An 18092-nucleotide genomic window follows, 5' to 3' on the forward strand; every position below is an offset into this window, starting at 1 on the left:
CCTGCTTCTCCCTCTGCCTGCTGCTCTCCCTGTTTCTGCACCCTCTCTCTCTGACAAATGAATAAATAAAATCTTTTTTTAAATAAATAAATAAATAAATAAATAAATAAATAAATAAAACAAAAAACAAATAACCCCAAGTGTTAAAAATGGGGAAGGAGGGGACCACAAAGGGGTAACACAAGGGAATTCTCTGGGGTGTTGGAATTGTTCTGTATACTGTTAGTGGTGGTTGTAATTACAAAAATCTATGCACGTGTTAAAACTCAAGACTATACATGAAAGAAATTGAGTTTTGACAAACCAAGAAACAGATTTTTAACTATGGAGACCAAACTGATGGTTATCAGAGGGGAGGGGGTTGGGGATGGGTGAAATAGGTGAAGGGGATTAAAGAGTAAATGAACTAAAAAAAAAAAAAAAAAGAGTAAACTAACTTACCAAGATGAACACAGAGCAATGTATAGAATTGTTGAATACTTTATATTGTACACCCAAAACTAATATAACACTGTACATTAACTGTACTGGAATTTTTTAAAAACTAATTTAAAACTTTTGAGTTTTACTGTATACAAAATTTTTTAAATTCAATGTCACCCCCTTTTAGAAATGTCTTTTTATCAAAATCTCTTTAGTCATCTAAAAAAATAAGTCTATTGAAAAAGAAAGGTCTAAATCAGATACACGATCTGCATTATCAGAGCAACTGGAGCAAACACACTATACACACCCAAGCACACATCTAATCCCTTTCATTTTCCCTCTCTCAACTAGAAGCTTGTGACTCAGAACTATTTAATCTGGAGATAACATAAAAGCTACCATGGAATATATGGTAGAACAACAACTTAAAAAGGAAATACACCAGTCTGGAGCCACTCTAAAGGGAAAGCTGGACCCAATGGCTAGAAAATCCAGGAAGACAGACCTTGACTAGGAGTAAGGAAAAAGGCCTCTTCAAGAAAAGGACAGTTTCCTCTCACAAAGCATTCTAGCAGACATTGGACTACTGAAGGCTCATAGGCACTCCTTAGAAAAACAGCCTATACCAATCACAGAATGGAGAGGCAGCGGAGGGAAAAAATCCAAGTGACAAAATTTGGGAAGGGAAGTGAGAAGAGGAGTGATAAGAGAAGTTGTCCCACGCAAGCCTAAAAATCAATGACATTCCTTTTCTTCTGCTCTTCTACTAAATGTTCAGTCAGTATCATTCTTCTAGTCTAGTATTTTCTCCTCGAACATTTTTTTTTCCAGTATTTCTACTCTGAAAATGGAATTGGACACCTCTAACTTTTCCATACCCTTCTTTGTTCACATACCTCCAAGTGTTTAGGGCTACAGACTCAGGTCTCAGATGGGGGTAAAAATGCTAAGTTTATTTCCCTCCTTCTACAACGTGACAAAGTTCTCAAATGAGCAGTTAACAGAAATCAAATGAGGGGCACCTGGCTGGCTCGGTTGGAGGAGCATGCGACTTCTGATCTCAGGGTTGTGAGTTTATGCCCCAACAGAAAGTACTTAAAATAAAATCTTAAAAAAAAAAAAAGAGGGGTGCCTGGGTGGCTCAGTCAGTTAAGCGTCCGACTCTTGATTTTGGCTCAGGTCACGATCTCAGGGCCGTGGGATCAAGCCCTGTGTGGGGCTCCACACAGAGCAGGGAGTCTGCTCGGGATTCTCCCTCTCTCTCGCCCCCTGTCTCTCTTCCAGCCCCCAGGCATGCTCACGCTCTCTCCCTCTCTGTCTCAAATAAATAAATAAATCTTAAAAAAAAAGAAATCAAATGATAAGGGACCTATCCTCCAGATGTAATAATTCCAAATCAAATGGTTCACAGGATGGATACAAACATACACACATGCAGGAGCGGGGCTTCAGATTTTTTTTAAAATACTGTAATTGAAATAAAAACACCTGTTCTCTGTAAAAATTCCAAATTGCTACTCTATAGGATTTGGTATGTAATACTGGATGAAACTACCACACTCTAGAGCCAATCCCCTCCAGTCAAGGCCAAAATTTAATGTTTCAAAAGAACGAAACAAGCCTGTTAAGCTTATTTGGTTCTTTATTTACAAAATTATTAATGAACCAGGACACAATGAATAAAATTCACATTTGCTATCAATAGCTTAATGTCTAAATGCTTAGCCTTCTCAGGAGGTACCACATCTAAACCAAAACTGACAGAATAAGGATACCTAACAGAATAACTCTAGGCCTTCTGATTACTTCCTCATTTGCACAAATCTGGGACCAGAAAGGGTAGTTTGTTCAGTACATACTGTACTTGGAATCAGAAGATTGTGACTTATTTCATTCACGCATTCATTCATTCAACATTAGTTAAATGTTCCAGACACTGATCTGGTAACCAAGAATACGGGGCGGGGGGGGGGGGGGTTGGGTGACTCAGTCGGTTAAGGGACTGAGACTCCTGATCTCAGCTCAGGTCTTGGTATCAGGCTCCTGAGTTTCAGCACTGCTGGGTGTGGAGCCTACGTTAAAAAAAAAAAAAAACCACAGGGAACACAGACAAGAACCTCGCCCTCAAGAGAGTTTAGAGTATGCTGGAGGAAAAAAGACTATAAACAAACAAATAAGAAAATAAGCAAGATAATCAGTGGATAATACATGTAAAGAGTGTGGATTTACTTCTTCATATAATGAAAAGCCACTGAGGCAGGAAAGTGAGTAAAGATCACTCTGACAGCTGTTTGAAATAGGAAAGCAAGACCAGAGGCAAGGACACCAGTTAGGAAGCTACTGTCCAACAAGAACTGGGGTGGTTGCAATAAAAACAAAGTGAAGTATATATACTTGAAATGTATTTTGGGGGCGTCTGGGTGGCTCAGTCAGTTAAGGGTCCAACACTTGATTTCAGGTCAGGATCTCAAGGTCCTGAGATAGAGCCCACATGGAGCTCCCGCTGATCATGGAGCCTGCTTAGGATTCTCTCTCTCTCTCTCTGTCCCTCCCCAGGCTCACACACTCTAATGTTCTCTATCAATCTCTCAAAAAAAAAAAAAAAAAAAAGGCATTTTGGAGGTAAAATTGACAGCGTTTGCTGAAGAACTGACTGTGTGTGGGGATGGGGGAGCAGTGAGGCAAGGGGATGAATTAAGGATGACCATCGTATTTTTCACTTGAGAGTGGAGACTAGGGACAGAAGGGTGCTCTTATGAAATGGAGACTTCTGACGAAGGAATGGGTTGAGGTAGAGAAATCAAGAGCTCCACTCTGAACATGTTCAATTTAAGATGCCTACAGACAGGAGTGAAGATACCATACAAGCAGTAAAAGAAATCTGAAGTTCAAGACTGAAGATAAAAATGTGACAGTCAACAGCATTGACAGTGGACATGAGATCACCCAAAGAGAGTGCAAGTAGAAAAAAGCAGAGGGAACACAAGGAACATAGTCAATGATACTGTAATAGAACTGAATGGCGACAGATGTTAGCTACACTTGTAGTGAGCATAGCATAATATATAAACTTGTTCAATCATTATGTTGTACACCTGAAACTAATGTAACACTGTGTGTCAACTACAATCAAAAATTTTTTTTGTTTTTTTAAAGAAAAAAAAAGTAGAGGGAATGAGGGCACTGGGCTAGCTTAGTTGGTAGAGCATGCAACTTTTTTAAAAGATTTTATTTATTTATTTGAGAGAGAGTGAGAGCGAGACATATCACAGAGGCAGGAGAGAAGCCGACTGCCGCTGAGCAGAGAGCCCCATGCGAGGCTCGATCCCAGGACCCCGCGATCATGACTGAAGGGAGATGCTTAACCGGCTGAGCCACCCAGGCACCCCTAGAGCATGCAGCTCTTGATCTCAGCTTCATGAGTTCAAACCCCACATAGGGCATAGAGATTACTTCAAAAAAAAAAAAAAAAAAAGTAGAGCTAATGGCTTTGAAGCATTAAAGCAGCAGGATGTTTTATAGTCAAATGCTCTATCCCTGAGCTATACCCCCACGCATTAGGATGTGATTCTCTAGTCCACCACTACCCTCCCAAACCTTGTGACACACATCCACTCACACTCTATAAATAAAAACACTGAGGCCCAAGAAAGACTGAGTGACACTCTAGGTCCAGGCCTAGAACGAAGCAAGATCTGACTTCTGACCCCTAGCCTTTTCACAGCAGCTAGCAGTCTGAAGTTAGACAAGGAAAGATCACAATTTAGGAACAACGTCACTTACAAGGCTTAATTTTAATTTTTTCCTATGTATTTTGTTCACATTCAAAAACAAGTTGGATCAAAAGCCTTTATGAGGGGCGCCTGGGAGGCTCAGTAGGTTAAGCCTCTGTCTTTGGCTCAGGTCATGATCCTGACTAGTCCTGGGATGGAGCCCTGCACTGGGCTCCCTACTCAGCGGGAGAGCCAGCTTCTCCCTCTCCTGCTCCCACTCCCCCTGCCTGTGCTTCTGTGAGCAATCGGTGTCTCTCTCTCTCTCTCTCAAATAAATAAACAAATAATATATTTTAAAAAGAAAACAAAAAAGCCTTTATGGATGAGTCTCTTAAAGAAACTAGGAAACATACGCGAGAAGTACAAAATGGCTATAAATTAAAAGCCAACTCAATTTTCTATGTTCTAAAAAACACCCAGAAGGTGAAGACCCTCATCAAAGAATGAATCGGGATGTGTAAAACAAGGAGTTTTTTGCAGTCATTTTTGCTTTAGTGAATACAATTTCAGTGGGTTTTTTTTTTAAGCTGTTATTTGAGAGAGAGAGAGAGAGAGAGAGAGAGAGAGAGACGAGGAGCAGCAGAGGGAGAGGAACCAGCAAAATCCGTGCTGAGCGCAGAGCCCGAAAGGGGGGCCTGACCCCAGGCTTGAGACCATGACCTGAGAGGAAATCAAGAGTGGGACGCTCAACCGAGCCACCCAGGTGCCCCTACTTAGTTTTTAAAGTTTAAGATTTTTACTTGTTTTCACACTTGCCTTCTGAAGCTAAGATCTTTATCCTGACCACTCTCTCCTAAGCTATATTATCATGACTTAAACAGTTCTGCTTTTACCATAAAAATCTTAACAGCGTTGCATAAAAATCCCCAAATGATTAATGAACTGCTGAGAGTTCTGACTCGTTAAAGATGATTTTATTAGGAATCATATTTCCAAACATCCATTCAGGGCTTCAAAATAAGTACTCATCTAACTTAATTATGATGACTTCACCAGACACTAACACTGCCCACAATGATGTTTACAAAAGCACTTGTCACTCCCTTCGGATGTAGCAATGCAGAAAAAGGAGTCTGTTTCCAGATTCCTCGTGTGTTTATACTATGTAACAAGTGACAGTTAAGTGTCACTTAAGATTATTTAAACAGCAAAGCACTTCCAGTGTATGTGTCCCACCATCTTTCATCCGAGGCGAATCCTAAAATTCGTTTGGTCTTATTTACTACAATTCCCACTCAGCGCCTGAGACAGGTATCCCAAAGCAAGCCTTAGCAAAAAAGAGACTACAAGATTCTTGCATGAGAAATACAGGATTCTATTTTGGTCCCTATAAGAGAACAGGATCCAATATTAAGCAACTCCAGTGGAGGGTTACTGCTACCAACACCAGAGCAGTTCGGAAATAAATGTGCCCCCAAATGTACACCCGCAGCCAGGAATCAGCAATAGCTAACAAGAAAAGATGCTGCGCCAGGGTTGCTCCTAATAGCCTACCACTTACCGAGCGCTGGCTGATCGGTCATGCACATCATCCTGTACTAGCCTCAAAACAACCCTGTGAAGTACGTATTATTATTCCCATTAACAAATCAGGATACTCGGGCCCAAGGCCCAAGACAAGCGCTGGGATTTGAAAACACGCCCGCACCCCAACAGTCCAGGATCTCCGCCCCTAAAATGCACTTCTACGCAAAAAGGCACCTGAGGGTCTGAGAGCCCTGGGGGTGTCCACACAGGTTGAGGAGAGACAGAGGGCGAAGGCGCCGCCTCTCCACAGAGGGCCCCTCAGGAACGCCACCAAAGGCGCCAGCGGCCCGGGGCCCCCGGTCGTGTCCCGGCCGCAGAGAGGCCGGGAAGCGCCTCTCACCTAAGAGAGCCCGGGGAGGGCCGCAGTAGAGCGAGGCGCCCCCGCAGGCCGGCGGACGGGTGTCCTCCGCGCCGGCAGGAAGCGCGCAGCGGGTACACAACTCGGCGGCGCCGCAGGCTGTGGCGGGCAAGAGCGCGCCGCCCGCCCGCGCGGGGGCAGCTCACCCGCCGCCGCGACCGCGCCGCCACTCAGCTGCGCCGCATCCGGGTCCCGCTCTCACCTGCCCGGTGCTCCGCCGCCGCCGCCTCCTGGCTCCGGGTACGCGGTCAGCAGCCCAGGCCACCGCGACCATCCAGCTGCGGCGCCCCCATCCCCGCCTCTCACGGTCACCTCCCGCCTGCCCCGCGCGGCGTTACACCGGCCCGCCACCCACAGCCATGGCCCGCTCCACCACAGCCGCCGCCGCCGCACCGACCGACGGAGCACGCGCGCGCCGCCGCCGTGCCCGCGCGCGCGCGCACCTCCCTGGGCGGCCTCCCGGCAGCCTTCGCCCCGCCCCGTGCGCCACTCCGACCAATCCCCGGGGCCACAGCGGCCCCCGCCAGACCTGCGGGACTGGCCGGGCCAGGCAAGGGAAGAGGCCGCACCGTCGCCTCGTCTTCTCGGGCTGCCTACCGGGCCCGGCGCTGCCTGAAGCGCGTCCGGCTCCTCTTCGTGGCTTCCCAAGGACCGTGGGATCGGGATTCTCCAACAGGCCGCCTTCAGCAGCCTGCCCCTGCTTTCGTAGCCCCCTCCCGAGACACCCCTCTGTTCCTAGGTTTTCTTGTTGGCCTTCTCTCCGTTTCTGGAACTTGAAACAGACTCATTGGGCACAGCCTTTTGCTTTTCCCCCCTTCTCCTCTGTCACTCTGCTTCACAGCCGGTCCATCAATTTCTGCAATGGTAATGGTCATAAAAGCAAAAGTCCAGCCCTCCAAGCCCAAGGTTAGTTTTCTGTGTGTTCACTTTTGCGATAATAATAGCTAACGTTTGTGTGCAGTGCCTTATAGTTTACTCAACCCTTTTTGTACACCTTATCTCCTGTTATCTTTTGACCTCAACCAGGAAATTTTATGGCCCTCTTCCTTAGTGGCACACTTGAATCTCACTTGCTGAATTCTTAACTTATTGTAAAGCTGCTATATTGTAGAATTACTGTAACTCACTGCTATTATAATAGGCTCAGGGAAAGAGCTGAGTAATCGAAAAAAACTTAGAGGAAAATTTTTAAAGAATAGTAATATGACTTTCGTGAGGGGGAAATTTTAAGCAAGACAGGAAGCCAAGAATCATTAATGAAAAAATAAAAACATTTGTCTACATAAATATTTTGAAAGTTTTGCATGACATCACAATGACAAGTTTTAAAAAAGAACAACAGAACATATGGCAAGCACATTGTATCTCTACCATAAAAGAGTTTCTATAAATGGACTTTTTTTTTTTTTTTAAGTAAACTCTACTGCCCAAGGTGGAGCTTGAACTCACAACCTGGAGATTAAGAGTAACATGCTCTACCAACTGAGCCAGCCAGATGCCCCTATAAATAAATTTTTTTAAAAGCCAGCTGGATCCATGTTATAAAAATATGGGCAAGGTATACAAGCAGGCAGTTAATGGAAGAGAAAATCCAAGTGGTCTATTAAAAAGATGCTTATTTCACTAATAGTTATGGAAAAATAAAACGATAATCCATTTTTCACTCATAACATTGGCAAACATTAAAAAGAGCAATCAGTGATACACAGGGAAAGGAGCCCTGGTACATCTCTGGTAGGAGTATAAATAGCCACAAACTTTCTAGGAGTAATCTGGGAATGTTTATTAACATTCAAAATACGCATACCTACTCATTGACCAAAAAATTACACAAACTCTGCCCTATGGAAAAGCTAAAGAAAATACCAGTTGTAAGGATATACACAAGAATGCTGTAGTGGGTTGAATGTTGGCCCTCCTACAGATATGTCCACCCAAAACCTGTGAATATCGTCTTATTTAGAAAATGGATCTTTGCATATGTAATTAAGTTAAGGATCTTGAAATGAGATCATCTTAGACTTAGGATGGGCCCTAAATCCAGTGACAGATGTCCTTGTAAGAGAAAGGCAGAGGGAGATTTGCGACACAGAGACAAATGTGATGTGAAGAATGAGGCAGAGAAGAGAGTGATGCATCTACAAGCCAGACTGCCAAGGATCACTGGCAGCTACTAGAAACTAGAAGAGGGGCATAGAACAGAGTCTCCCTCAGAGCATCTAGAAGGAAACGACCCTGACAACTCCTTGATTTCAGCTTTCTAGACTCAGCAACTCAGAAAAGAGATTTCTGTCATTTGTGGTAATGTGTTAAGTAGCCACAGGAAACTAGGACAGATACTTTTATTGTTTGTGGTTTTAACAAACACAAAAAGCTGGGAACCACCTGATTGTCCACAGGTAATGGAATCCAGGAATCAGTTGTACTACCTCCATACCATGGAGTATTATGTGATGATGAAGATGAGTTAGACCTATTTATATTGACCCAGAGGGATGTTCAGATATATTGCTACAGTGGAAATGCAAATTGTAGAGTGATAAAGAGTGTTATGACCCTTTTAGTATATTGCTGACCATTTATATATATGTTTATATGAGCATAAAGAAAGGGGTGGAAGGATTTATATTAGGCTGATCATATTGGCTACCTCAGAGGGCTGAAAGAGGAAGACTTAGGTGGGAAGGAGTTAAACTTTTTTTTTTTTTTTTTTTTTAGATTTTATCTATTTATTTGTCAGAGAGAGAGAGAGCAGGAGCAGGAGAAACAGCAGGCAGGGGGAGAAGCAGGCTTCCTGCTGAGCGAGGAGCCTGATGCAGGACTCAATCCCAGAACCCCAGAATCCAAGCTGAAGGCAGATAGTTAACTGACTAAGCCACCCAGACATCCCGATCTCTTTTTAATATACATAGATCTTTTAATTATCTTACTTATTATAACCAGTATATGTATCAACTTATTCTTTTAATCAAATAAATAGTTTTGTCTTATTTATTTTCTAAAGATTTATTTAATGGGAGACCTGGGTCACTCCAGTTGGTTAAGCATCTGACTTCAGCTCAGGTCATGGTCTCGGGGTCCTGGGATTGAGCCCCCGGGATTGTCCCTCTCCCTCTGCCTCTGTCCCTGTCCCTCCCCCTGCCCAAGCTCTCTCTCTCAAATAAACAAATAAAATCTTAAAAAAAAAAAGATTTATTTATCTATTATATATATATAGAGAGAGAATGCAGTGTGGGGAGCAGAGGGAGAGAGAGAATCTCAAGCAAACTCCCCACTAAGTGCATAGCCCTATGCAGGGTTTGATCTCACAACGTTGACATTATGACCTGAACCAAAACCAAGAGTCAGATGCTTAACTGGCTAAGCCACACAAATGCCCCACTTTTATTTTTTAAAATAAGCTCTATAGCCAACATAGAGCATGAATTCACGACCCCAAGATCAAGAGTCTCATACTTTATCAACCGAGCCAGCAAGGCACCCCTAATAACAGTTTTAAAGGAAAAAACAATTTGTGACTAGTTCTTAAATCATAGTTAAAGATGTGAATGTAAAGATGCCTGGCTGGTTCAGTCAGAAGAGCATAAGACTCTTGATCTTGGGGTCATGAATTCAAGCCTCATATTGGGTATAGAGATTACTAAAAAAGATAAACAAACTTAAAAAAAATAAAGTTGTGAACGTAAAGAGAAAGTGTTATCTGTCCAACTTTAGAAGACTCAAATGTTCCCCATGTCCCCCACTTTCCCATCACTGACTTCTGTGTTATAGTTTCAATATATAATCTTTTGGTGTTTTTTCCCTATTTTCTTTCTTTCTAAGTACTTCTGAGTATTTCCTAAGATCACAGAATTTCTTTTATTTTTCTTTTTAGAATTTGAGTGCTTTCTTCCCATTGTATAAGTAATATATTCACATGATTTGAGATCCAAAATGTACAACCGAATGGGCAATAAGTCTCTCGGCTATAAAGCTCTCTTCAGAAAACCGATGTTGGGGTGCCTGGGTGGCTCAGTAGTTAAGCATCTGCCTTTGGCTCAGGTCATGATCCCAGGGTCCTGGGATTGAGCCCCATATCGGGCTCCCTGCTCCGTCCGATGCCTGCTTCTCCCTCTCCCACTCCCCCTGCTTGTGCTCTCTCTCTTGCTGTCTCTGTCTGTCAAATAAATAAATAAAATCTTTAAAAAAATAAAAAATAATAAAAATCTTTAAAAAAAAAAAAAAACAGGGGCGCCTGGGTGGCACAGCAGTTAAGCGTCTGCCTTCGGCTCAGGGCGTGATCCCGGCGTTATGGGATTGAGCCCCACATCAGGCTCCTCCGCTATGAGCCTGCTTCTTCCTCTCCCACTCCCCCTGCTTGTGTTCACTCTCTCACTGGCTGTTTCTATCTCTGTCAAATAAATAAATAAAATCTTTAAAAAAAAAAAAAACAACGATGTTGTCAGTTTCTTGAGCACCCTTCCAGAGGTATTGTATGCATATATAAGCAAATACAGATATATTTTCCTACTTTTTTTTTACATAAATGGAAGTGTTTGACTCATGCTTGTTTTTTTGACATAATATATTGTCTTATATCAGGGCATATAGAGTTTCTGTTCTTTTAAACATTTGTTGGTGTTTAGAATACTCACAAAAAACTATACGTGTCCTAAATTTTCACAAACTGAACACACCTGTGTAACTGGTTCCCAAATCAATAAAGAGAACATGAGGAACATCTTTATTTATTTTTTATTTTTTAAAAGGTTCTATTTGTTTATTAGAGAGAACACGAGCAGGGGGAGGGGCAGAGGGACAAGCAGACTCCCTGATGCCGGGTTTGATCCCAGGACCCTGAGAGCATGACCTGAGCTGCAGTCAGATACTTAACCCACTGAGCCCCCTAGTAGCCCCTTTATTTTGTTTTTTTTAAGGTATCTCTACACACAATGTGCAGCTCAAACTCACAATCCCAAGATCAAAAGTCACATGTTCTACCAACTGAGCCAGCCAGGTGCCCCATAAGGAACGTCTCAAAATCCACTTCTCTGAACCCCTTCTTGTCATAGCCCTATCCCCAAGGACAACCAGTATCCCAGCTTCTAACACTGGAGATTTCTTTTTTCTGTTTTGAACTTTTGTTGATATTATTGTTTTTGAACTTTTATTCAAATAGATTCATTTGGGGGCACCGGGGTGGCTCAGTCAGTTAAATGTCTTCCTTCAGCTCAGGTCATGATCCCAGAGTCCTGGGATAGAGCCCTGCATCAGGCTTCTCAGTGGGGAGCCTGCTTCTCCCTCGCCCCTGCCCCTGCTCATGCCTGCTCTCGCTTGCTCTCGCTCGCTCTCTCTCCAATAAATAAAAACTTTTTTTTAGAAAAGATTAATTTGGTGTGCTCTTTTTTAAGATTTAATTTATTTATTTGAGAGAGAGAGAGAACATGAGCACGCATAGGGGGAGGAGCAGAGAAGAAGGCAGAGGGAGGGAGAGAATCTCTCAAGCAGACTCTGCTAAGCATGGAGCCCAATGCAGGGCACAATTCCATGACTCCAAAATCACGACCCCAGCCAAAACCAAGAGTCATGTGCCCAACTGACCTAGCCACCCAAGTGCCCCTAGTGTGCTCCTTGAGTTGCACGCTCCACCAGCTAAGCCAGCCAGGTGCCAGAGGTGTACTCTTTCTGTGTTTAGCTTCTTTTACTCTATATTTCCCCTATCTTGTTTTGATATTTATACACTACTGCATGTCACAATACTTTGCTCATTCTTGTTGCTAAATAGTATTTCATTGTATCTGCATTCTTTTTCGTGGCTACATAATGTTCTGTAGTGAGGATATATTATAATTTATTTATCTGGTCACTTATTAATGGATATTTAGACTGTTTCCAGTCTTTTGCTATACAAACAATGCTACAATGAACAATCTTGAATTTATATCACTTTGTGCATATCCAAATGTAACTATAAAAGAAATTGCTAGAAGTAGAATTACTGGATCAATAGGTATAGATATTTGTAATTTTGGAGGATATTGACCAATTACCATCTTAAGGGATATAGTCTTTTTTTTTTAAGATTTTATTTATTCATCTGAGAGAGAATGAGAGCGAGAGCGAGAGAGAGAGAGCACAAGCAGGGTGAAGGGCAGAGGGAGAAGCTGACTCCCCGCTGAGCAGGGAACCTGATGTGGGGCTCTATCCCAGGACTCCGGGATCATGACCTGAGCCGAAGGCAGATGCTTAACCGACTGAGCCAGCCAAGTGCCCCTTAAAGGGTATACTTTTAACACTGCCACCAGCAGAGTATTTGAAAGTTTATTCTCTTAGAATTTTATTTTATTTTTTTTTAAAGATTTTATTTATTTATTCGACAGAGATAGAGACAGCCAGTGAGAGAGGGAACACAAGCAGGGGGAGTGGGAGAGGAAGAAGCAGGCTCATAGCGGAGGAGCCTGATGTGGAGCTCGATCCCACAATGCCGGGATCACGCCCTGAGCCGAAGGCAGACGCTTAGTGATTGTGCCACCCAGGCGCCCCTATTCTCTTAGAATTTTAGAGCTTGGAGCCTGGAGACTTAGAAATCACATTATATGGCCCACTCATCTTATCCAGAGAGAAATCAAAACCCTTAAAGGTAAAAATAATTGCACAAAGCCATAGAGCAAGTTAGTTATCATTCCTAAATTCTGAAGGAGGCCTGGATGCTGAGCTCACATAACAGAGAACCAACAAAGCCTCAAACATCCTGTCTGCTCACAACTATGTGCATGCTGCCTCTCTTTCTTTTCCTCATCTGCCTTCAAAGACCAGCATAAGAGGTGCCTGGGTTACTCAGTTGGTTAAGCATCGGACTCTTGGTTTTGGCTCAGGTCGTGATCCCAGGGTCCTGGGATCAAGTCCTGCATCAGACTTCTTGCTCAGTGGGGAGCCTGCTTCTCCCTCTGCCTGCCCTGCCTGCCGCTTCCCCTGCTTGTGCTCTCTCTTTCTTCGCCCACCCCTATAAATCAATCAATCAATCTTAAAAAAAAAAAAGAAAAGAAAAGAAACTAACAGTGGTTGCCTGGAAGGAAGATAACTAGAGGCTGGGAAACAAGGGTGGAAGGAAGAATTAGTTTTTATGGTTATTCTCTTTTATGCTATTTGAAATTTTTATCATGTTCACATATCATATCACTTATTATATATAATTTATAGAGTTTACACATACAATCAATATATATTTAATACATATATATAAAGAAAATATGTAAGAAGAGTATAATTTAGGTAGAGATAATGCCTATCACTGAAGAAGAGGCAAAAAGCAAGAGAGGAAGGGGTGGAGCCTAGTGAGGGAGTTGGTGTGGCAATGAGGGCACTAGAAGGACAGGAAGTAGGTTCAGGGACTAGCCTTGCAAACTGAGAAGGCTGATAACACTGTGTTTTAAATGCAATCGGTCTCCAATCCTATTAACTTGCAACTCTTGAATGATGTCAAGCACTGAAGAAATGTAAATTGAATGCTGAAAAACAATAAATCAGGCATTTTTAAAACCAGTTAGGGCTGGTATGCAGAGTCAGCTAGATCAAAGATTGTAGCCCTAGTTCCCAGGGGGTTTGGGTGTGACTCTTTCTTCTGGAATGAAAACTATTTATCAACAAAGGCGCTGCCCTGTTTGTTGCTTTGGATAAGCTACCCAGGACTCCAATTTAACCTGTTTTTATATGTAAGGAAGATAATGTAATTAACATTAACATTAAAAAATAATCTGTTACCTTGAACACATTGAATCAAGAATTTTCTAGCCCATTAGGAAGGCGTCAGAGGCAGAAATGTCTCAAACTCCAATGCCAATGGCCTATTTGTAGTTTCACCCTGATTCATCCACTACTGAATTTTTATTGGGCAGCTTATTTTCAACTCCTCAGGCAGCTCAAAGGCCGTATATTTGCAAAACAAAGCCTTAACTTCAAAGGGAATTACTTAAGCTAAAAAGTGGGCTCCATCACATTATTTTGCCTTAAGGAAGCACCAAAGTGAAGAGTTGGTTTACTTTAACTCCTTTTTACACCAACTTTTTTTTTTAAAGATTGTATTTATTTGAAAGAGAGTGAGCAAAAGAGAGCGTGCACGAGCACGCAAGCGGGGGGGGGGGGTAGAGGGAGAAGCAGAGGACCCCGGGATCATGACCTAACCAGAAGGTAGATGCTTAACTGACTGAGCCACCCAGGTACCCCTTACACCAACTTTTGATACTGAAGTCAGGCTGGGCTCACAGGTCTAGAGCAGTCTTGAAATACCTATGCAAATGAATGGGGAAACTTGCCGGTGTAGGATGGGTCTTGAAAACAAAAACCTGGATTGCTCAATTTGAAAGGGTGGGGACCAGAGGGAAATGTGAGATGACTTCCCTAGTCCTCAATCCCCCAGACTGGTCAAAGGGCAGATAAATATTGTTTCTCTTGTGAGATCAAGACTTACACACTCAGAGGGTTTAGAGATGTTGCATCCAGACTCAGCTTTCAGGATGAAATCAGTAAGTATTGTCAAGTATCTCCTTAACAGCTGCCAAGAGAATTTCATACAAGGCTGTGTTTTTCAAATCCAATAATACACACATACATTTTGGAGAGTAAAAAAATGTTTCCCAGGCCCTTGAGAATATTCACGTCTTCATTCACTCAGCAACTGTCCCAGGCACTGGGATAAGTGGTGGAGATAGGGGCCTGAACAAAACAACATGATTCCTACAGCAGATGTTGTAGAGGAAGAAACAGTCGTTAATGAAGTCATCACATGATTAACTGCAAATTACAATTAAGTGCCATAAGGTGGGGGTGCCTGGTGCTATGAAAGTAAATAATAATGGGAGGGGAAAGCAAAAGTTTCCCTAAGGAAGGGAAAACTTGCCTCAATCTAAAGGAAGATTAGACCAGGCAAAGAGTGGGAGCAAAAAGTGCCACATAGAAAAGAGCCAAGGCAAGGGTCCTGTGGCAGGAGGAAACATGGCCATTTAAAAACCAAAAAAGACCAGAAAACATGGGATGCCCTAGGTAGACATTACCATCACTCGACAATATTTCCAGTTCCCTTCCCCTCCAGAACACTTGAGAGGATTGTATTTCCCTGCTCCTTTGAAGTTAGGTGAAACTCCTGAAGTTGAGCAGAGCCCTGAGACTTGCTTTAGCCAGTGAAACGTGAGCGGAAGTGGCATCTGTTACCTCTTAGCCTCTCTGTGGAAGCATTTAAGAGATAGAATAGGTTTTTCTCTCTTTCCTCCTAGCTAATATGAAGGCACCACAGGAAAGGAGCAGGATCTCTGAGCCAACACAAGAAGGACAGCTGTCCTGGAGAGCCAAGAGGAGCTGACGCAGACCATGCAAGATCTAGAACAAAACCTTTGCCATGTTAAACCACTGAGGTTTAGGAGCTGTTTGTAATTGCAGCAAACCCAGCCTATCCTTTTTTCTTCTTCAAAGATTTTATTTATTTATTTGACACAGAGAGAGAATGAGCACAAGCAGGGCGGGGTGGGGGGAGCAGCAGGTAGAGGGAGAGGGAGAAGCAGGTTCCCTACTGAGTAAGGAGCCCAATGTGGGGCTCAATCCCAGAACCCTGGGATCATGACCTGAGCAGAAAGCAGATGCTTCACCAACTGAGCCACCCTGGCACCCCAAAACCTAGCCTATCCTATTGATATAGACCCAAGTTTGAGAAACTCCATAGAGGAATCGCATAACGTAAAGGGAAAAAAATCTAAAATACAGAATTTAAACATAAAGAATTCCTCATATCCACAGCTATTATCTACATCACATCTGCATTTATAGGTATTTATTCACTGAGTCATGAATTTCAATACCTAGTTTTTCAAAACTGCATCTGATTTTCTCTATGAAGTCTTAAACACTGAAGAGTGTTTTATTTTATAAAGTTGAATTGATAAAAAAAAATAATAAAGTTGAATAGAAAACATTTATCAAGTGCCTCTCTACTATGCACTAGCACCGGGTTAAGTATCTGAATTTGTTCATTTAATTTTCCTAACAGCCAAGGAAGTGGGTCTATGACAAATGCACTTTCCAGAGGCATATAATATTATTTCAGATGCATATAAGCAAGGCTCAGAAAGGTTTAACAATAGCTGGGAAGTGATGTACTTAAAATGGAACCCAGATATGCCTGGCTCCTTAACAAATGAGCCTAACTTCTATGAAATATTGTGTGTATCTTGAGACTGAAAACTCTATTGGATTGAATTCCCTCATGGTAAGGACAATGTCTGATTTGTCTTTGCACCCCCGGCAGAGCTGGCCACCTAGATATCCTCAAAGCATATTTTTGGAAGTATCAAATGACTGATTGAAAAACATAAATGAGTTTATTACTGATAAAGTGCATTAACCTCTAGGGATTATATTTTGGCTATTTATTTATGCACTTATAACTTTACCAGATGGTAAACTCTTTGGGGACAGGGTATTGGTAAGTAACAAAACCCCAACTGAGTCCATTTTAAAGATCTAATTGGCTTTTTTAAACAAGTCATGCATTGGGCAGCATTGCATCAAGTAGGTGGAGGGGAACTCTGAGGAGTTGTACAAAATGGAAGGGGGGCCTGCGGTTTTCTAAAAATAGAGATACAGTGTTTATTTTTATACCTTCCACAGTTGACACACGGCCTTGATGAGTCAGTTTTCAGCAAACGTGGACTAGGTCCCTTCTTCTGAATCCCCAGAGCCAGCAAATGCTGAAGTAGAGATTCTGTTCAGGGCAATAGCCCCTGGTCCTTCCACACCATACTAACTGCTGTCCTCCAGCCTCCCTGAGTTCTATTCTTCCAGCAATAATTTAGTTAATTCAGTATTTTTTTTTCTAGGAATATACAATTTATGATCCAACCATACACAACAGAAAAAAAAACGAAACTAATTTTGTATTCAACTTTGAAAACTGTTAAGTCATCTGTTATTTGGGGGAAAAAGACAGAGAGAGAAAACACACCTGAATGTACATATGATAAAATGGCCTTGAGGATGTAACTCAAGCCAACCAAAGCACAGAAATCCAGAGTTCACCCTGCAACAGCATCCTGAAATTGTGTCTCCGCTTCCACCCGGGGTCTGTGAACGAGCTTCCCAGGTGTTACTTCCCAGGGATGACAGGACTCAGTCTCTGGAGCTCTGGGTTGCTCTGAACTGGAAGGATACTATCTTATCGCACTTCAGTCCAGGCAGCCTAAAGGCAGGCTTTTTGAAACTTTTAACCAACTCCCAGTAAGAAATGCTTTTCACACTGCAACTGAGTATATTGTCTGTCTCTGTCTTTATAATATTTGTACTGAAATAAAAATGTGATGGAACAATACCCCCATTATGTGTGATGTACTCTGACGTTGGTTGGTCCATTTCTGTTTTCTATTCTATTTTGCATTTTAAAAATTGTAGCTGCAATCCACCAAGTTAATTTCACCACCCATTGAGTCGTCCAATTTGAAAAACACTGGCCCAATGCATACATATAAATCGCTGCTTCTTGAGTGCAGGGACACGCATCTTTTTGCCTGTGTCTTTAGCACCTACCACCTTTTTTCTTTTTGTCCTGAACAAATGAGGAAGTGAATATCTACTATGTGCTAGGAGTGCAAGATAACCGATACTGAGAGCTAAAACTGTAGAGATCCTTGCCCTGGCAGAGCTTACAGCCTATTGAGGAAGGGGAAAAGCACCCACCAACCCACCATCAATAAACAGAGACAAGGAGTTCAGCACGTGTAAAAATCTCTTCCCACCTCTACTCTACAAAAAGCGCCTGGAACTCTATTGTTTCTGTCCCCATTTTTCCTTTGGAAGCCCCAATCTGCCCATTCCACAGGGGCCTGGCAAGACTCCTTATGAGAGCTCTGCCCTACCCCCTGGCATGAGTGGGGGGCCTGGCCACAGTGATGAATATGATTGGTTCAGGGAGCAACAGGTGACTTCCAGTGAACCAACTAAAGTCATCATTATAATCAGTACATAGAAAGGGGCTCTTTTTCTCTGGG

General features: G+C 42.6%; 1 protein-coding gene across 4 annotated transcripts in view; it reads right to left on the reverse strand.

The window, feature by feature from the left end:
- PIK3CB (phosphatidylinositol-4,5-bisphosphate 3-kinase catalytic subunit beta) overlaps window positions 1-6473 on the reverse strand; it is a 184630-nt gene extending 178157 nt beyond the window's left edge. Inside the window, exon 1 of one of the 4 annotated variants that reach the window (XM_087870221.1) lies at window positions 6287-6471. The gene's annotated coding sequence lies outside the window, so the exon portion shown is untranslated. Of the gene's footprint in view, window positions 1-6066; window positions 6194-6286 lie in introns of those variants that run through there. The other 3 variants (XM_045791870.2, XM_045791871.2, XM_045791872.2) reach the window with 3 other exon arrangements.
- Window positions 6474-18092: the final 11619 nt, after the last annotated feature.

The sequence above is a fragment of the Ursus americanus genome, chromosome 20, assembly GCF_024610735.1.
Source record: "Ursus americanus isolate L20-20 chromosome 20, mUrsAme1.1.p, whole genome shotgun sequence".
NCBI lineage: Eukaryota > Metazoa > Chordata > Mammalia > Carnivora > Ursidae > Ursus > Ursus americanus.